The sequence below is a fragment of the Gymnodraco acuticeps genome, unplaced genomic scaffold, assembly GCF_902827175.1.
Source record: "Gymnodraco acuticeps unplaced genomic scaffold, fGymAcu1.1, whole genome shotgun sequence".
Classification (NCBI taxonomy): Eukaryota; Metazoa; Chordata; class Actinopteri; order Perciformes; family Bathydraconidae; genus Gymnodraco; species Gymnodraco acuticeps.
This window is the reverse complement of record NW_022992009.1, coordinates 528,423-550,341: the sequence shown is the minus strand read 5'-3', so window position 1 is coordinate 550,341 and position 21,919 is coordinate 528,423. Positions and strand designations below refer to the sequence as shown.

At 40.2% G+C, this 21,919-nt stretch overlaps 1 protein-coding gene across 5 annotated transcripts in view; it reads left to right on the top strand.

Moving 5' to 3' along the window:
* The window catches only part of LOC117536479 (zinc fingers and homeoboxes protein 2-like), a 221,862-nt gene extending 200,306 nt beyond the window's left edge, over window positions 1–21,556 (top strand). For all 5 annotated transcript variants that reach the window (XM_034201372.1, XM_034201369.1, XM_034201370.1 and 2 more), the window contains one exon: window positions 20,640–21,556. The gene's annotated coding sequence lies outside the window, so the exon portion shown is untranslated. The remainder of the gene's footprint in view (window positions 1–20,639) is intronic.
* Window positions 21,557–21,919: the final 363 nt, after the last annotated feature.

The window sequence follows — 21,919 nt, the reverse complement described above, 5'->3', positions numbered from 1 at the left end:
GATGCACCCGGCATAAGAACAAATATGACAGGGAAAAAAGAGACAAACAAATTGAAAATAATGACCAAGGGTTATAAGCTGCAAAATAAAAATGTCTATGAATTAGAAAATAAAAAAAGGGGAGAGCATATTCATTAAATGGATGGAAATAAACATTTTGTATTCTCTTCATTATTCAGTCATGGTGGCTTATATTCACATGCTCAACATATGTATTATATTTTGGCCAGTCAAATTGCATATTTAATATATGATGTCTTTAACTGTATCAATAGTAAGCCGTAGAAAGAAAAAATACATATTTATATACTTCTCATTTTCGGTAGCCTGCCTTCGTTTTGAATGTATTCATACGTGCTTATCTGAGTACAATTTCAATATTTGTCACCTGGGAACCCGTGAAAATGGTTTCCAGTAACCTTTCTTTTTAGATCTTAATTCAAATACTCATTCCTTTCTGTGTGATGCCTCAGTGTGCTCGAGCTCCTGGTCCACACACTGGAGATGTGTTTGTTTTCAGCCCCTCCGGTGCCAGACGGGAGGGGTTTGTCACACTGGATGCCGGTATCTGAAGTCACCGAAGTGACAATCAGCCTCACTTGATTTTGGTGCTGCTGCTCTGATGTTGTGAAGCCCCTCCCCTCTGGTACCGCAGGGAGAATAAATCAAACATCTCTTATTCGTCTGATTTCAGCTCTGCTTCAGAGGTGAGAGGAAATGTGAGAATAGGACTTGGTTTTGTATAGATATGATTAAATGAAAGGCAGTTTTTCATATGTATGGTTGCGTCTGTATGCATGCGCTGGACGGTCCTGATCACCACGGTAACCTCGCCTCAACCTCAGATAACGACTCTTTTCACAAAACTCCATTCAGCTCAGCATTTCAGTTCAGTATTCAAAAATGCTTTTTTTTTCTTTTGGATGTTTGAGGCGCATGCACATCTCTGCAACACAAAAAATAAAACATGTGTTTATTACATTCTTTATTATTTTGAATTGGCCAACACATCTGCCCTCTCCACTCGCCTGCTTACACACACACACACACACACACACACACACACACACACACACACACACACACACACACACACACACACACACACACACACACACACACACACACTGTAGTACTGCAAAGAACAAAAAAGTCCTACATCATCAGTATCAAAGGTCACATTACAGATTAAATACAACACATGTGGAGTAAATCTGGCTACTTTTAGGGGCTAAAGGTGTTTCTGGAAGGCTAACTGAGAAATGTTATCCAATTAAAAAATGTATTATAGCTAAATAGTGCATTTATTTTACGCACATGTGCCAGCAATGTATGACATTTAACATCTAGTGGGAGAGTGAGGAAAAGGAGAAGTTCAACACAGAATAACTATCGAGAAGAAATAATGCAAACTAGGCAAACAATATCTTTTTTTAATTTATTTCATTTATGTATTGCCTGTTCCTCACAACCCTCCAAATATGTTGCACATTTGTATACAAGCTACCTCACATCCACTTCCATAACACATATTTTATTTTATTATTACAAAAACTTTGCAATAGTATAATGCACCTAGTGTTTTGGTATATCCAGATTGCATGTAAATCATTTTCTATATCTTAAAGTTTCAATTGTTTTAATTTTATTGTTGGTTTGTTTTTTTCTTACTTTTTATCTTCTTTAAAGAGCAACTTGCAGGTTTTTTTTTTACTACATTTATGCTTAACCTTGCCTGAAAATTACAATTAAAAAGGTTAATGCAGAATTTGATATGATTTACGAAACATAAGGAATTCAGAGAGAAAGGAGCCGTTTTGCTCCTGTTTTTTTTAACGTCAAACGCGTCATATTACGTCACATGGGGGAGCAACTTTCTCGGACTCCTTCTCTGCCCAATCCGCGGTAGTAGTTTGTAGTTGGTTTGAGCGGTTGTGATTTAGTGAGCTGGTATTTTTTCGGTAATTTTACATTGCATTTCACCATTTTTAATCATGGTGAGCTTGTGTTTGTGTAGGTTGCACAAACTCCAGCCTGTCAGGACATCGAGTCCACAGTTTCCCTAACAGGAAAAGGACCGGAGCTAGCTTTCGTTCCTGCAGCACATACTCTCCACAGCTGAGGCCTATCAAACAAAACGTTTATCAGGAAACCGTATTACATCTCTCCCCCGGTGGAGTTTCTCAGGCTCCGGCAGCAACTTCGTGAGCGGCAACTTCGTAAGGCACTCGTGAGGGCATCTTGTCAAATCGTGTCATCTTCGTGTTATCATCGGTGCATTCACCCTCACTCTGATCGGGGCGAATGCCCGATGGCACCGATGATAACAAGATGCCCTCACGATGGCCTTACGAAGGGCACAATTGACACACAAATTCAACACGAAAATGAACCTTCGCAAGGTCCTTCGGCTATTTTTTGGCATGCCAAAGATTTTGCCACCGCTCGCGAAGTTACTGCCGGAGCCTGAGAAACTCCACCGGCGGTCATACGAAGGCTTAAGATGCCCTCACGAATGGCCCGATGTTGCTACGATCAGAGCCGAATTTGAACATTTCCTTTATCGTGTGTCCATCGGGTTGTTTTATTGCACAACAAAATCATGTAAATATATTATGTAAATAACCCAATTTGTGTTCTGTGAAACTAAAAAGGATATAATATATTATTTTGAAGGACAGTTGACAGGAAGTTGTTGTTGTTATGGAAACAACATTACGGAGAAAACGTAATATTTTCTACATATAATGACCGATAAGGTAAAGAACAAAGTCTGAAGATATCAGTACAGTATCATAGTACTGTAACATAATTGTTGTTGGTACTTTCATTGCAGTTGTATGTCTTAAATGTAATGTAAATGTTGCCTTCGTGTGTGGTTCGGGGCCATCTTCGTGCGAAATTCACAATTCCATATTCGTGTGTCCATCGGGAGTCAATTTCGGGACAGTGTGACAGGGCCTTTAAGCACAGTTGATAAGACATGGAAGATAATTGTACATGGGATATGCAATGGAAGACTACATTTGTGGTAGCCATGGTATGCTCACCCATTTAGCACAAGAAAATACATGTTCTTGATACCGTTCAACAATTAAGAATACATTGTAAAAATGGATTTGTTGCTGTCTCCCTGCAGTTATTGGTGAGCTTTAAAATGGTGTTTCATTTTACAGTTAAAACACTATTACCGTAAACACAAATACAGTACTTGGAAGTTACTCTGTTTCATTTTACACTTGTACATACTGTGATTACCTTTACAGTATTTAACTGGCAGCAATTGACAAGTTACTTACTTACTTATTTTATTTTACAGTAAGTAACTTGTCAATTGCTGCCAGTTACATACTGTGAATTTCACAGTACGTTTCTTACAGTATGATAGCTAACTTTACAATGTTGTGATGTGACCGACGTTAGCTAACATTAACAGTAGCTAACGCCGGTCACTCACAAGACAGCTCCCAGTTCTCCACTTGTTCTCCTCACACCACAGCTCCATTTCTCTCCGATGGCCGTTATTTCTTCTAATCCTTGGCTGCTCCTGGGTTGAAGTCGAATAGTCCATTTAGCTTAGGAACCTTCCTGAGTGAAATGACCCGGAAGTAGCAGCCATTGTAAGTGCCGTTCGAATTCTCTAGATGATAGGAAAGGAGGTTTCAAACTTCCTTTATAACCTCCTTTAGCTTAGGAACCACTGGACCTCCCTTGACGAAAGGAGAGGAGAAAATGCTGCCCCACAATGCCTTGCAGCCGCGGCATTTGCCGTCACACAACAGAAATTATATCATGAAAGTTAGGGTGCTTATTAAGCATTTTAAAACGTATGTGGTAAGTTGCCAAAGTGCTTTGTTTTGAACGTTCATCAGTATTATAATCAAAGAGAGAAATATGAACGTTAGTTTTTACTGAAATGATCAAATAAAGTCAACATCTCACAGTCTTTACTGAGCTGTGTGGAGTTTGTTCAACTTTTAAAAGATGTTTGAATGGTGATATACACAGTGATAGATGTTAAGGACTAACGTTTATAATAAATACATCTGTATTGATTTTAAGATCTTTTCATAGTTCATACAATCATACGTATTGAGATCATTTGTATTAATGTGGACCGGAGGGAGAGGGTGACGAGCATAAGTTTCACTTTCCTTTTTTATTTCAATTCCAACTTTGGTCATGAAGAATATGTTTCTCTGTTGTCCACGTTCATAAAGCATAAAGCAACAGCATCAGAGCACGGTGCAGAGTCTCTAGATGAGTTTACAGTAGTCCCTCGTTCTTATTAAACATCCATGTTGTAGTCCGCTGTATAGAAAACTAGTTTCCATAGTTTCCCCACAGCAGCAGACGCACATTCATGACGTCCGCTGGCGCATCATAAACACGTGGGATAGTGAAAGTGCATTCGGATTCTCTAAAGTACCGCAGTCTCTTCTCCTAAGTCCTTTTGAATTCTCCTATCCACTATCCCTTAACCCCGTGACGTTTCACTCAGAGGTCAAGGAATAGACGATAGGGTTAGAACTTAGGAGCTAATTTTTGGACTATTCGACCGCAACCCTGGTCTCTTGGACGCCTAGCAGGCTCATAATTATAAGGTTGTGGTCCGTCATATGCATACGAATATACATGTTCAACCTCTTCTGTGTCAAAACTAGCATTGTGAACCATGTTTATTAATACGTTAGACCGTCCGCTCTCCCTCGTGACGTCACACGCGGGTGGTCTTTTTTTCATGCGGAAGTGAAAATGTCTTACAAAAAGTGTATAGTGTATATATATATATATATTTTTTTAAATCTAATGTATGCATCATTTTCCTACACATTTATTCACTGGGGGCTCTAACCTGCAAGTTGCTCTTTAACTGTGTTTATGTATGCACCAGTGGCGGATTTAGGATTGTAGGAGATCCGGGGCTTAGCCCAGGAGTTGTTGGGGGGGGGGGGGGGGGAGTGCAGGGGTAAAGTCCTATTTTTTTACAAGTAGGGGGTGGACCGAACATCCTTTCGGGGGGTCGTAGCCTACTCCGGGGGCATGCTCCCCCGGGAAGATTTTTTTTTAAATATTGAAGTTAAGAGCATCAATCTGGTGCACTTTGAGAGCAACATTAACCCTACCTTAATAATACGTTAAAGCGGACAAAAGGCACTGGAGAACACTTATTCATTAACACCCTTTAATGAAGCAAACTAATGCCTTAACTCACTCAAATACAGTTGTTTACTTATTTCGGTGAAACGAATGTGCGTAGAGTTTTAAAGGATGCGGATAGTCTCACCTTGATTCTGGCGCATTGCTTCTCGTTTTATAGATCTATTCTCATCCACCATCTTGTTTGTGACGTAAAGAGTGTAACGGCCCGTCCACACAGCGGCGTTGGAAGCTTCTTCCCATTCACTTTGAATGGGGTGACGTCACTTATCGCCGAACTGCATTGTGGGAAGCAGAGCGGAGCTTTCCTGGCGTTTCAGGCTGCAAAAGTTGAGCAATGTTCAACTTTTGAAGATTCTGAAGCTTTCGGTGAAAGCATCAGCCAATCAAATCATATGCCAGTACAAGCTCTAGCCAATCAAACCGCTGCTTGTGGGTCAGGGGCGGGAGATTCATGTGATTGGTTGTTGGTTGAGCTTCAGACACGCCCGCCGGCAAGCTTTTTCCAAAGCCGCTGTGTGGACGGGCCGTAAGAGTCACGTTTTTGACTGTTGCCTGTCAGTTCCGTTGCTATGGTTCCGTTGTTATGTGTGCTTCAACGAGAGCCGGTATAATTCCACGCACGAAAACAAAATAAAAATTGGAATACGTTATTTTAGTGTCTTAAAAGTAGACTGAGATATGAAGGGTTAATGTTACATCTTAGAATAATTTTTAGCCATGTTATGTATACATACTAACACATAAGGGTATACTTAGTGTGGTTACTCCATGTTTACTAGCTATAACATTAACGTTACATCACTCTTTTTCACTTCTTACTCAGTCAGCCAGAGTTCAGATATCACCATTAGATTCACAAACCTGAAACATCATCCATTTCTTCACTGCTGGTGATGAAATTGTTGTCAGCTGCTGATACTGCTGCTGCTGCAGCTTGTGGCGCCTGCTTCGATGACAATAACTTTCTAATATCCATAACTTTATAGGGTATTAGCTTAAAACTCGTCAGGCACTAGTAGGAAGGATCACTTCTTCTTCAGGGCAGGGAAGGCTACGCAGTACGCAGGATAATGTCCCGCAGCAGCTGCCTCTCTGGTGGACTCCGGTACTGCACATTATTCCCGAGACATTTAAAAAAAAATATATATATATATATTTTTTTTTTAAGTGAAACATCCGGGGCTTTTCAGAAAACATCCGGGGCTTGAGCCCAAGTAGCCACCCCCTAGCGCCGCCACTGGTATGCACCATGTCCACCAAGACAAATTCCTCGTTTATGCAAACCTACTTGGCAATAAACCTGTTTCTGATTCTGATTCTGAAGAAGCCAAGAGACACAGGTCTTCTTATGGAGAGATACCAGGGACTAGTTAAGGGTTCATTGTCTTGCTCAAGAATTCAATGGCAGAGTCCAGGAGGTGAACTGGCACCTCTCCAGCTACCAGAACACACTCCATTCTTTTTGTTCCGATCGGGACTTGAACCACCGACCCTTTGGTTCCCAAACAAGTCCTCCAGACTGAGCTACGGCTACATTTATAAACAAGATCTGCGTCTCCAATCATAAATATATTATCAGGTCATATTCTGCTCTCATAACTGGGAGTTAAGACAAACGTCCTTATGAAAAAAAGATATTCAAACATTAAGAAAAACATAACAAACAAATAATAAAATGTACACCGCCCTCATATCATTTTGCATTAATCATACACTGATCCTTTGGCAGAAGACCACGGTTAATTTTAGATAAAAGAAGAATCTTTTGAGAATATTAGGAATTTAAATGAACTACTCAGAAAAAAAATCTGAATTACAAACTAGTGAGAGATGAGAGAGCATATGCAGAGCAAATATATCATCAAAGAACAAGTGTGGAAAAAAATATGGATGAATTATTGAGAATTTAAGCATCTGGGTTTCAAAATTAAGCTTGTGTTTCTTACTTACTATTCATAGTGTTTGTCTTTCTTCTTCCCGATGATTCTGGGCCGATTTTCTGCCAAGTCATGCAATTTTCTTTTTCTCTTATTACTTTCTGTTCATGATAGAATTTCACATAATTAATGCTGTCTTTTTCTGTTATTGTTAACACTGAATACGGTCGCTGAATAAACCTCCCAATGTTGATCAGCAGAGATGGGGTCGTTACTAAAAAAAAGTAATATATTACATATTACATATTACTTTAAAAAAAAGTAATATATTACACTACTTCGTTACTCTCTGCATAAAGTAACTCGTTACTTTACTCGTTACTTTACTCGTTACTTTACTCGTTACTTTACTCGCAGGGCCGGCCCGCCCCTCCCTACAGGCAGATCACGCAGACTGCGGCGCACCTACAGTGTAAACGCGCCACAGTTTTGCCTCTGCGAGACTCCACTTGCACCCCCAATTACTATTGCATTAACGGAGCGTCCACACAGCAGCGTGCGTTGACGCTTGGAGGTGGGCGTATCTGAAGCTTGGGGATTTTTTGCGAGCAACACGACCAACAACCAATCACATGAATCTCCCGCCCCCGACATACAAAGCAATAGCAATGTTAAAACGAAGTAAACTGGATATAAAATCCCCAAACAGGCGAAAACCTACCAGTTTCACCCACTGTCTCTGCCACCTCCCTCCATGCCTCGCTCCTCCGGTTTGTATCCCGGTAGATGAACAGAGACTGATCATACAGCACCGGGTGATTCACTACCGCTACAATGAATTTTCCCTCAATTTTTTTGAATATGAGGAAATGACCTGCGTAGTCTCTCCCAGCATACACGCGGTTTGATTGGCTAGCGATTGTACTGGCAGATTTGAATAAACGGGATTTCATTGGCTGACGCCTCCGTCGAGGCGTCAAAAGTTGAACATTGCTCAACTTTTGACGCCAGCTACGCCAGCAACGCTCCACGTCGCTTCCCAAAATGCAGTTCGGCTAAAAGTGACGTCCCCCCATTCAAAGTGAATGGGCAGAAGCGTTGGAAGCTTCAACGCACGCCGCTGTGTGGACGGGCCGTAAGGAAGACATAACACATGTCTTTCTTTTTATATGCTCTAAAATAGGCTACCAGCAGCCACACAACAAACTAACAGTCTGTGAAACGTCAAGACACTAATGAATGAAACCAGTTCAAGACGCATTATCCTAATTACTTATTTAGTATTCCATAACTTAGTAACAGAGATAGTCAAACTAAAGTGGTAGAGACATGGCAGAATTCCTACAATGAAGCGGGGCATTGAACTGTTCACCCGTGAGAGGGCGATCAACAAAAGAGAGCGAGCGGCCCCGTTGAGGGAGTTTACAGATGAAAAGACTCAGCCATGTTTATGCAGCACTGCACGTGGAGATGTGGTCTCGCAAGTCGCGCAGATTACATAGGCCTACATGTATATAAACCGATATAAACCTGCGGCGGAAACCCATCTAGTCTGTCAGTGAGTGTGATTATTTTATAAAAGTAACGAAGTAACGCGTGTCGGGGCAATGTTAGTAATTGTAGTGTGATTACTGAATTATAAAAGTAACGCGTTACACTACTCCGTTACCGACAGAAGTAATATTATTACAGTAACGCGTTACTTTGTAACTTTGTAACGCGTTACACCCAACTCTGTTGATCAGTTAATCTACAGGATGTGAGCAGCAAATGTTAAAATATTAATATTTTGAATTCGATCCATCATGTCATGATACATGCCGGTCTTATAATTTAAAAAAGAGCTGTTCAAATGTTAATACTGGGAAGTTGCAGAGGTGTGGACTCGAGTCACATGACTTGGACTCGAGTCAGACTCGAGTCACACATTTTATGACTTGAGACTCGACTTGACAACATCACAAAAGACTTGCGACTCGACTTGGACTTGAACACCAATGACTCGGGACTTGACTTGGACTTGAGCCTTCTGACTTGAGGTGACTTGCTACTTTAATTCAGAGGTCTCCAACACGCCGATCGCGAGCTACCGCTAGAAGAGCAGACTCCCGTCGGGGAAAGCAGAATCTTCAGCCGCTCCTACTCTTGCTGAGAATCCTTGCAGGCAGGGGCGGGTCTTTATTTAGCTGGGCCACCATGCGGCCAATCATATGCGAGGACACACTAGGATCATACCATTATGTGAAAGAAGGGTGGGGGCACAGCATGTGCAGAGCGACGGGGAGACGGGGAGCCGGATTTAAATGCCAGCGCGTCGGAAAAAGTCAAGAAATGAGCGAAAACCGAAAAAAGAAGCAGCATCTGGCTGCTTTTCAATGATATTGGAGAAAGCAAAGCTGAGTGCAGGATTTGTAAAATGAAAATAACCTTCAGAGCAGGGTAAACACTCAGGATTTATTGTCAGAGGTGGGAGAAGTTCAGACAATTAAAAAAAAGTTACAATCAGGGTTCCCGCGGGGTCTTAACAAGTCTTAAAAAGTCTTACATTTGATAATCAGAATTTAAGGCCTTAAAAAGGTCTTAAATATGATTCAGAAGGTCTTAAAAATTATCGGATTTGAAAGGTACTTCTATGTTGCGATAGCGTCTAAATGTGTTTTGGGGGAAATGTCCGGGCTGCAAAGTAACCAGTACGGTAATAGCCTTTCAGTTCCCCCCAACAATTTGTATTGAATTAAATCAACATGGAACCAGTAATCACTAACTTTGTTTCCCCCGGCCCCTTGTTGGAGAACACCCAGCTAGTAACCTAGCAACCAAGCTTCAGCTCATGTAGCCTATCTTCGAATCTACTTACAAATAAATATGGGGAAGTGTAAGTTCAACCGTATTTGGTTGGAAAACATCTAATTTAGTGTTTGGTTGAAACCAGTGGAGGGAACGTGTTTGAAGCCCGCTACACCTTTTGCAAAAGAAATTAGTGTTTGTTTTGCTAGTGGAGCGTTAGCTAGTGCAGCGTTAGCTAGTGCAGCAGCAGCTAATGCAGCGTTAGCTAGTGCAGCAGCAGCTAATGCAGCAGCTCCCGCAACAACACCGGGGGACCTCCGGGCTAAGTTTGGGTCTACGTCAACCCTAAAAGCGGAGGTGCTGTAGACGCTAAATACCGTAGCTAAACACCAATCATACAACAGCAACGATGAAATAGTGTAGCCAAGGCAGCAGAGCTCTGAATATAGCTCTTGTCACTCTCTCTCAGAGACACACACACACACACACACACACACACACACACACAACACACACACACACACACACACACCACACACACACACACACACACACACAACACACACACACACTCACACACACACTAGGGCTGCTCGATTATGGCAATAATCAAGATTATGTTGGTCAATAATTAATATCACGATTATTAAATATGATTATTCATTGACTTTGAAAACATCCATTTATTGAACTTTAAAACAGATAATAATTTGAACAGTATCTTTTTAACTGTTGATTACCCTGAACGTATAATTCAACTGAAAAACCAATACAACAATTAATTAAATAAATGATACATTACTAAAAAATTAATTAGATCAAATATGTTGTGGTGCACTGTCACAACCTAGCAAAGCAAAATAATCGTTTTTTACGATTATGTTGTTTTCGTAATTGTGGCAGGCCAAAATCGTAATTGCGATTAAAATATGATTAATTGCACAGCCCTAACACACACACACACACACACACACACACTCACACACACACACACTCAAGCACACGCAGACGCACACACATACACACACTTTTTGTCTAACACGCTAACACAGTTCTGTACTGTTACGCTGTTGTGTTGTCATTGTTCTTATGTTGAACATGAATACATTTACTTTGTAAGTGATTATGGGACGTATTTCTTCTTTCTATACATTTTCCTTCATACTTTATTGCCGTGAAATAGGTCTTAAATTCTATTCAAAGTGGTCTTAAAAAGGTGTTAAAAAGTCTTAAATTTGATTTGGCGAAATCTGCAGGAACCCTGTACAATAAAAAGTCCTGCATTCAAAATGTTACAAGTAAAAGTACAAAAGTATTAGCATCAAAATATACTTAAAGTACCACCTGCAGAGGGATCTAGATTCAGGTGTTCTTTTCCCCATAGAGACCGCCTCGCTGCACAATAATCCTTGCATAAAGATAGATTGTGGGTCCCTTATAACATGTTGTACACAGTGGAAATAAACATTCTGGTTACCTCAACATCAGGGATCTTATCCATTAAACTCCTTCTGAATCAAACCGTCACGGTAGCCTTACCTTACTGATCCCTCTTAAATTAGAAAAACACACGTTACTTTACCAGCAGAGAGAAAATGGATTATTAAATTATTAATGTGACTAATTAAGAGCTGTTTGATTATTAAGTATTATTCTGTTGATCGATGTCATTACATTTGGTGAAAAACACATAATGACTTGTTTATGACTCGTTTTGTCAAAGTTTAGGACTTGACTTGACTTGAACTGGCCCATCCTGACTTGAGACTTGACTTGGACTTGCAAAACAATGACTTGAGACTTGACTCGGACTTGAGCGCAAAGACTTGAGACTTGACTCGGACTTGCAAAACAATGACTTGGTCCCACCTCTGGGAAGTTGCTTTACGTTATGTTGTCCCTCTACTGGGACATGTCTCAATGCTTTCATGTTCAAAAAGCTCTTTATTTGTCTCATACTGCCTGTGCTGCAGCACCTCTTTTCACCCTCTGTCTGAAACCAGAGCCCAGTCTGCTCTGATTGGTTAGCTGGCCGGCTCTGTTGTGATATGTCAACCCCGTAGCCCCTTAGCTAATCACATATAACGTATTGGAGCGCTAGCCTATGGAAGCTAAGTGTTACATAGTGATGTGTATGTTAAGTAAATCAATCAATCAATGTTTATTTATATAGCCCAATATCACAAATGTTCCATTTGTCTCAGTGGTCTTCACAGTTTGTACAGAATATCAGTATGACAATACGACACCCTCTGTCCTTAGACCCTCACATCGTACAAGGAAAAACTTCCAGAGAAAACCCACAGTTTAAAGGGAAAATGGGAGAAACCTCAGGGAGAGCAACAGAGGAGGGATCCCTCTCCCAGGACGGACAGACATAATAGATGCCGTGTGTAAATTGAAAAGATAATACATTTGCAACATAGGTAGTCCAAATGTTTGGAAATGCATGTGTCAAATATAGCATGATACATGTAGGTCCATTTTAAGGTAAGATGGCGCCTGCCATCGCATTAAGGGCTTTGTAGGCGAGAAGGCAAGGCAAGTTTATTTATATAGCACCTTTCAACACAAGGCAATTCAAAGTGCTTTACAAAAAACGAAAGACATTACATTAGAAGAAGAATTTTAAATTCTATCTTGTGTTCTAAAGGGAGCCAGTGTAAGGCAGCCAGAACAGGAGTAATGTGTTCCCTTTTCCGAACTCTGGTTAGTACACGAGCTGCAGCATTGCGTAAGGGGAGGGAACACAGGGATTTTAGCCTTTGTAGACCATTTACATGCACCCAAACCTCTATAACATACTACAGGAAAGGGAAAACCCCAAAAAAGCAGAATAGGGCCTCTTTATTATTTATAGGGTAAATCATGCTTAAAAGTTGATTTACCCTTAATGAAATGATATGCTGATTTCTAAAAATGAACAATGTAAGTCTATGGAAACACCTTTTTAGGCCCCATTGCTCTACGTGATCGACCTGGAAGTTATATACTATGGTTTGGCTAAGAGCTGTTTTTGGTGGTTTGTTTTTACCAACTAGCTCAAATGTTTTAAGGCTGTGGTAGAGATGGATTGTGAAAGCTTACATGTTGGGTCAGAAGGAGAAACAATCTTATTTATTTTATCATAAAAAAAAGGTTTTTAGTTGTGTGCCAATATCAGAAAGGACAGTAGGTTGTCAGCAAAATATGGAATATGAACAAGTCCATGTAAGAGCGAATAAGAGTGGAATATATTTGTATTAGCCATGTAAACAGCTTATTAGAAATAGACTTGTCTTTTGCGGAACAACAATAGAAAACTGAATAATTTGTGCATGTAAATGTAGTCTGCCCAGCTTTAGGCATTGTTTGTTTCTAGGTCTACACATTATGTGGGGTCAGAGGTCACAGCAGCAAGATGATGCTAATAAAGAGTGAAGGCATCTCCCAGATTACATTAAGGAGCTGTAACGATTGATGGAGCCAGAACACATTCCTGCTGCGCAAAGTGATGCATTGTGTGTGTGTGTGTGTGTGTGTGTGTGTGTGTGTGTGTGTGTGGTGTGTGTGTGTGTGTGTGTGTGTGTGTGTGTGTGTGTGTGTGTGTGTGTGTGTGTGTGTGTGTGTGTGTGTGTGTGTGTGTGTGTGTGTGTGTGTGTGTGTGTGTGCACGCTATCCATTGTCCTGTCTCACTAATCACGGCAGCTCGGGGCTTCATTTAATCAGCAGAGCGCGCCGCAGCGTCCCATAATTACCTATCAACAGTTGTAGCTTATAGATGAGAGCTTAATTGCCGAAATGCTGCAGTGCACCCCCAACCCACCCATCATCATCATTATATTGTAAAGCATAGTGGCAGCAGACATTAAAAGTTGCCTGTGTGCCAATACAATATCATAAAATAGAAATAATCGATTTTCAAATGGTAGAAAGATGTATATGAAATAGCGATGTTAAGATTCACCGATTCGCATCGGTGCACCGGCATAAACGTTCAAGATGCGAGTGCACCGGTCGAAAGAGTGCACATCGGCTACAGTTTGGGTTGAACTCGCGATGCATCGATTGTAGCGTCTTTGCATCGGTAAAAAAACAATTCATTCATATAATATCCTCTCATCCTGTCAGCACCATAGACTGTATATATAAATGGACGTAGTGTCCGTGACGTCACCCATAGGATTCTGCAGAGTTGCCGTGAAGCCCTTAGTAGGCGGAGTCGGCCACTAACGGCTCGACTGTGACGTCAGAGTCTAATCCCGCCTGCTCCAAATAAGGGCAAAGAGGCGGAGCTGAGGCGGGACCTGCTGCCTCCGAACTGGAAGTAAACAGAGCTAGCTCAGGCTAAGAAGCTAAGCTAACATGAAATACATGCATACCAAGTTACTGCTAACAGTGTAGTTCCCCTATATAAACGTTACATTCATAATCAAATGAGACAATCTGCAAGAGAATTAGCTATATTTTGTTATTCTTAATGCTTGTCATTCACACGTTGAGAAAAGACGGACTCCACCGCCCGGACCTAACGGAGCCGCAGTGGGCTAGCTCCGGGACGCCGGCTGAAGCTAGCCCCCTGCGGCTCCATTAGCTCCGGCGGCCACCACTGGGATAATCGGGTCCCCTATTAACATTTGCTCCCGTTTAGCATTATGAGCGTCTAGCCATAGACTATAAAAGTCTTACCCAAGGCTGAATCATAAACTAAAATGTATATGTATGCATAAAGGGTTACGTCCTTAGCTGGCTAATAAGTAACAAGCTAAGCTACCAAGCACAGAAACACCTGCGAACGGGGTTAACATGTATAATATTATCATTTTAGACTTCTTGGAAGTTCTGTTAGTACATTCAAGCGCACAGCACGACATTTTAATTGTCTGGTATTTGTAACAATATTCCCTAAAAGGCACAATCACCACGAACACGGCGAAAGCTAAAGGGTCAAGTACAGTACTATGACTAACTAACGTTGTAGCCTCTATGGTTGTAGCCTAGCAGAGTGGACAAGTTGCTGTTAGCTGACAGTGAGGCATGTACGTGTCCATCAAAGTGACCACGCCCTAATTTATGCAAAAACGTTAAGACCTAATATAAATAAAAGGGTCGTGTTAGAAAACAATTCACTCACAGATTCATAATCATGAAGGTGGAATCTAACTATATCGATAATATTATTTATTTATTGCATGGGTAGAAACATGTTTTTTTCTGCTGTAAAGTTGGGCATTTTAACATGGGGGTCAATGGAAATTGCTCCTTTCTGCAGCCAGTCCCTAGCGGCCCATGTATGAACTGCAGTGTGTGGCACTTCCGTATTGGCTTCCCGTCTCTACCCCACAGTTTGCCGCTTGGTCAGCACTCACAGAGACGATCTTTGTTCGTTGCTTCGCACTACGGAGGCCGAGAGTCTCAGATATCAACACACATGGAAGTCGAGGAGAAAGAGAAACACAGCGCACCGAAAAATACCTACAAATCAAACGTTTGGAAACACTTAGGATTTTACAAGAAAGACGGACAACTTGAGACATCGCTCGCAAATTGTAAACGATGCCGAGCCGCTTTAAAGTACACAAGTAGTACGAGGAACTTAGCGACGCACATAAAGAGGCGACATGGGGTCTGCGGCTGAAAAGAGAAACCTGAAAGTTAGACATATGAGTTAAATCACTCAGTGAGGTGTTCTGTCAGAGAGAGAGGTGTTTAGTTTACAGCAGCCTGTGACGGCCAATAATAATTTAAATGTCTTCCTTACTGTAAGCAGTTATGAAATACCTGTTTGTGAAAGGTTATCTGTATTCTTTATTGTTCATATAGAACCCACTGCTTTCTGCTCACTGGTGAGTTAGCCTCTGGATGAGTGTTCAGCACATCAGTCAGCAGCTGTATGGGCCTTGCACTATGGTAGCTGTTATTTGCACATTGTTAATCATGAGCAATGCCTCCTTACATTGTTTAACTGTTAGGTGTTATAACATTGAACTGTACTCTGGAGACAGAGGACAGTACTACACTTGTGAAAAGGCCAGTTTGTGAAAGGTCCAAGTGTTTGTTTTGTTTAAGGTCAAAAAGAAACAGCATGATGGGATGTGCAGTACTAGTAGAGAGTACCAAATATGTAAAGCCCTTTTTTGTTAATGTATGATTTGCTGCATATAAGGAATAAAACAAAATCCTCTGTCGTGCCATATTGAATTGTATCATTATTTTGCATCGTGTTGAATCGCATCGTATCGCCCGAATCGCATAATGTTGAATCAAATCGTATCGTATCGCACCGCCTGGTGTTTCAAATGTATCGTTAATGTATCTATCGTTGGCAACGTATCGAGATGCGCATCGCATCGGCCTCAGTGATGGAGATGCACATCCCTAATATGAAAGCATTGAGAGTGTTGCAGGACCCTCAACATTTAAATAGTATACTTTTTGATCAGAAAAGGTGATAAGGACAATTGTATCTGCAGTATTATATGTGATGATCAGTGTTTATAATTGCGTACTTCATGGGAAAATGTGTTTAAATTGTTTAACACTACAGTACATATTGAAGGTACTGCATAAGGCATGCAAACACGTACAAATATGGAACTGCAACAAAACCCAACACTTCTACTATTGACCAATGGACAAACTTCAGTCTTCATGTCATTGGAACTTGTAAATCAAAAATGAAAAACATCCCCAGGAGAAAAAACTGTCTTTTGTAACCTTGAATGTACAATAACACCCTCTTTTTCTGCAGAACCTTTCCAGAAAGTCTATGAAAATTGTTCCCAAATAGTTGATTGTATTTGTTCTGGTAACATGACCTTTTGTTATTGGCTGACCCTAAACACCTAACCCCGAAATGACTGTTCATAGGACACCTTTCCATTATCCATAAGTCCACTTCCTGGTCATTGAGTTTAACAATATTACCATGATGAGAAAATAATAGCAATCCTCTCTGTGTATGTAGGCCTATTATAGAGAGTCAACTACTTCATTTTTAAACTATATGCATTTAAATATCAAGAAAAATCTATTTATTTTTCAGTATCCATTTACAAGAATGTCAATGTGTGTATTATATTATATTATCTCCCAGCGTCCTCCTGCCTGCCCTTCACCTCCTGACAGAGAGTGAAGTGCTCACTGCCATTACTCTGAGCCGCATCGGCTATAAATTATAATATGTATTGCTCCCGTAGGCATGTCTACTGTATTTAAGTATATATAATTAATATAATATAATAATAATATTTTTTGTTTTACCTTGACGGTATAACTAAGTTTGCAGAATGAGTTGCTAGTGGTTTTTTAGAGTTGTTGTGTGTGTGTGGCTGTGACAGTTACTGTCTTCACCAAAGAGTGTGTGTCATGAACCAAATGTGGCTGCCACAGCATCGTGTTCGTTGAAAATCTTCCAAATCTGGTCACAGGCCGATAGATCGGTGCGTCTGCAGTTCTTAGACCTGTCCTTACAAAACTCATCTTACACATGTGGTTTTTTTGGCCTTTACTTTAGGTTTGGTAAATTGAACTTGAGACATATAAAGGTGATGCGACATACAATCATTTATTTTTTAAATCCCTAAAGAATTTTGAAAAGTTTAGATATTTTCTTCAAACATATTATTTCATTTAGTAGTTGAAAACGTCCATCTTCCTGTACAATCTGCTCTCTGTGTACAGTATGTGAAGGTAATGAAACGCACCTTCTGGCGGCCATATTGCACCATCAGCTGTTGTATAATAGTGAATGAACAGCTGTTAACAGCTCACTCTGCTGAACAGAAACGTTTCTTCTCTCTCAACTGAAGCTGATGAAGTGATCACTGTGGAGTTGTAAAACATTAACAGTGAGTTAAAATGTTTTAGGAAGCTTAAAGAAAAACAAACAGCTTTCTTGTCTGTAGAAGGGGTTACATTTTGAATGTGACTGCAGATTAAGTTAAAGTTCATCCTTCAGTCATGACGATTTTTGCATACATTAACTTACGTATGTGGTCTCCCTCTTTTGGTAGAAAGTGCTGATTTGAAGTGATCAAGAGAGTGAAGTAGAAGACACAAAAATTAAAATGTCAATGAGGAAATATACTAACTTACTATACTAACTTACTAACTATATGTGTCGGTAAAGACCAGATACACCAAACAGACGTCAAAGAACTAGCGGAAACAAAGTTAGAGGGTTCACCCCTCGAAACTCTCCATGTTGCGTGCATCTTGGCCAAACAGTTGCACTTGAATGCACCGCAAAGGCTACAGCCACTGGCTGTCACTTACTTTCTTAGCCTGTGTGTGTGAAAAATAACCATCCATACCATCAGACAGAAGTGATCTGTCGTCTGCATTCAAAAAGTGGGCGAGGTAGATCTAAGACTATAGATAGTCAACATGTTGAGGAAGATATTTAGCCCAGGACAGGCGATTTGTGAATGTCAGTTTCCCAATGGCACCTTGCATGGCAGCCTCTGTATGAATATATGTGAATGAGTGAATGTAGACTTGATCCAACCCAAATTGATCCACAACAAAACTATAACGAAGACCAAAGTGGAGAGCAACATTGTCGGAATCCTTTTCACACTGATTTGATAAAACTGTTCAACTCCATCATCTTAACAACAATAACATTTTAGATAAAATCCTGTCTGGCTATCGAAAACACCACAGTACTGAAATAGCTTTATTAAAGGTAGTGAATGACCGAAGAATTATAACCGATGAAACATCTTGAAAAATTGGTTAGTCTCTCGGGGACAGTCCTTGGATGGTCTCACTCTTACCTGTCTGAAATAAACCTTTGTGTAAGTTTGGGAGACCCTTGTGTCACCAACCTCTGATATTGAATATGGAGTTCCTCAAGGAAGCATTATGGGCCCTATTCTCTTCTCATTATACATGCTCCTTCTGGGCAACATGACAAGCCATGATCCATCCATCCATCCATCCATCCATCCATCCATCTTCTCCCGCTTATCCGTGGTCGGGTCGCGGGGGTAGCAGTACAAGCCATGATAATGTTGAATATCACTGTTACACCGATGATACACAATTGTAAATGTCCATTTCCCCTTAAAACCCCAGTTCTGCAAAAAAAACTGTTTACCTGTCTGAATGATGTAAACAATTTAATGGATGACAACTTTTTTTAAAGAAATTAGCAAAAAACTGAAATTCTATTAGTAGGTCCTAATCAGAATGACAGAGAGTAGAGTCTGTGTTTTCCAGCATGTCCAAATATATCAAAACACAGGTTACAAATCTAGGGGTAATTTTAGACTGTGATCTTAATGTTTTAAGCCATTTTAACAAGGTTGCAAAATTTAGTTTTTCCACTTAAGGACCATTTTTAACTCCAAATGCTGCTAAAATTGTTTGACATGCTTGTATTACTAGTCGCTTGGACTACTAAAATTCTCTTTTTACTGCTCTCCCTAAAAATGTTAAATAAATTGCAATTAATTCAGCCAGGATTTGAACAAACACAATGATTTAAAAGTGCTTAAAATGATTTACAAGGCTTTACATTACCTGGCCCCTACATATCAGTGACTGCTTTTCATTTCATGACCCTCAGATTCTCCAATGTCTTTCTTTTAGAAGTACCTAGTATTTTACATTGGATCTGAATAGAAAACTCCTTTGGAGTTTTTAAAAGTAAATTAAATACCTATCTTTTTTTATTTGACTTTTAACTTGGGGTCATTTTAGTGCTCTCACTATTTATGTTTTAATGTTTTAGTGTTCTGTATGGTTTGTTTAAAGCTTGTTTTTAATTATAATCCTCACTTTAATTATGTTACTCACACTTTGTTTTGTATCTTGTGTTTGTAAAGCACTTTGGGCTGCAACTTGCGTGAAAGGTACTATATAAATAAAGTTTATTATCATTTATATTATTATTGACAGCCAATCAAAATGCATCCCAAGTGTATATGTCGATAAATAGTAAAAGGCCATTTTCGCTCAGCGATAAAGTGAAACTTCAGAATCAGCAGCATCCCCTGGTGCTATGTTTAGTTTCTGGCTTACTTTCAAAGGTTTTCTACTTCCTATTATTCCTACCCTTACCATCATTTCTTCCTCTGCGCAGAGTTCAGAAGTAGCAGGTCATCAATCTCCATTTTGGAGCCCCGACACAGCTGGAGCGTGCTGCGTGTGCTCAGCCCTGCTGTTTACAGAAGGTTTCTCTTCAGCTGCGTGTATGCTAACATCGTTATATTTATATTTATAGTTATTGTTGTTGGTTTTGACGGCCCTTAAAGCGCCGTGAAGCCGGGAGCTGCAGCCGTGCGGCGGTGAAACACCACGAACAAAGTGGCGATTAAAGACACGTTAAGTAGCCAGTAGCTCTCCGAAACCTGACTGTTAAAGAAGAATTGCAATTCAATTAAAATAGAAACACTTATATAATATACTGCTATATGTGTATGTAGGGGAAATTAGGAACATGGTTTTCTCTGCAGTTGATGTAGCTAAGGCTCACTTTTTGAAATAACAAAAGGAATCCATCTGTGTGTGTGTTACCAGCCATTGTCCTGTGTCTGTGATCACAGTGACTGCCTCGTTTAATCACTCCCACACAAAACACAACTTTAAAACACTTCCCCTCGTACATGGATTAGAGCATCGATGATTATGTTATTTCACATCATGTCCCAGTTCCCAGCAGCACCAGGCCACCAGATCTCCGGCTCCTGGCACAAAAAATTGCTTTTTAATCCCCTCACTTTTGTTTTTTTTGTACATTTCCTCATTCCTTTATGGTGGGAAAGGTCTGAGTTTTTATTAAACTGACATTTCCCCCTCCCTTCTGCTTTCTTGTGTCCACTTCAGGTGCGAGTAGGATTTTCCGCCATCGCCGCCGCCGCTGCTGCTGGAATCATAAGAAAACGAGGTGGACTGAAAATGAAGCAACGAAAATAAGTTGTTTTTTAAAATCATATGATCTTTTCCTTTTTCTTTTTACAATTTGTATCTCTTGATTGTCGCATCTCAGATCACGCACAACATCCTCCTCAGAGTTACCCGGCCTTCACAGACCTGATGCTACAAAAGCCTGAGTAAGAAGGGGGCTTTGCTTTGGCACCTTTTATCTTAGCGAGGTGTACACATGCTCCCTAATTGAAATCATATGAGTGCAAGGAGACATTCCGGGTTACGATCTGTGAAGGTAATTGAAACAGCCAACCTCTACTGCGAAATTCAAATTCCTTTCTATTCATTTCTCACAGGATTTAGAGTTTTTCAGTAATATTACAGGAGCGAATCTTCTTCCAGTATATGCAGAAACAAGGTTCAACACTCAACATCAGAAAGACCACTGAGATGTGAATAACTGGTATCCAACAACAGGTGGGATTTTGGTTTTACAAACCCTAAATCCTCTTTAAGATCTGGATTATTTGTGTCTTTACTAATCAATAAGACTTATTTGTACAAGTCCCACCAGCCAATCACAGTAGTATGAAGAAGGCTGCAAACTGAAGGTAAAATGAAACAAGTAAAATAGTTTGTACTGCCCCTTTAATTGTAATTGTCCCTTTGAGTTTATGATCCTGAATATTTCCACTTGGTGCCAGTTTCATGACAAAACTAGTACTAATGCTGACTCATCCTTACAATGAATTATCATTGCACTCATGACATAATCAGACTTGTTATGAAAAGTTAAGAAGATCCAAGTTGCAACAGAATCAGAGATTTGGGTTGTTTTTTATTCCACCAAATGTTCATCCTTGTAAAACATGAAACAAAAGAAGACAATCAGGAAATGATGCATGGTAATAGAAGTTTTCATTCACTTTCAAACAAAAACAACTCTTTGCAGAGCGTTCAGGACTATCACATGATCTTCATCAGCACATTGCTCTTAAAAAGTACAATAACAACATTTCAAGAGAAACCTTTAATGTCTGAACACTTTAGGACAGGTTTAAAAAGAGAATGTGGTCTTTGCTGACCTGGTGACCAGTTACCTTTTTAAACCTTCTCTTTAGAAAAAAAGCCTTCGTTAGAAAAAAATGGAACACGTTCCCTTAAAAAGGAAGATTAGTTATTGATTAAGAAGATTGTCTGTTTAACATCCCATCCTCCCCTTTACAAATCCAACATTC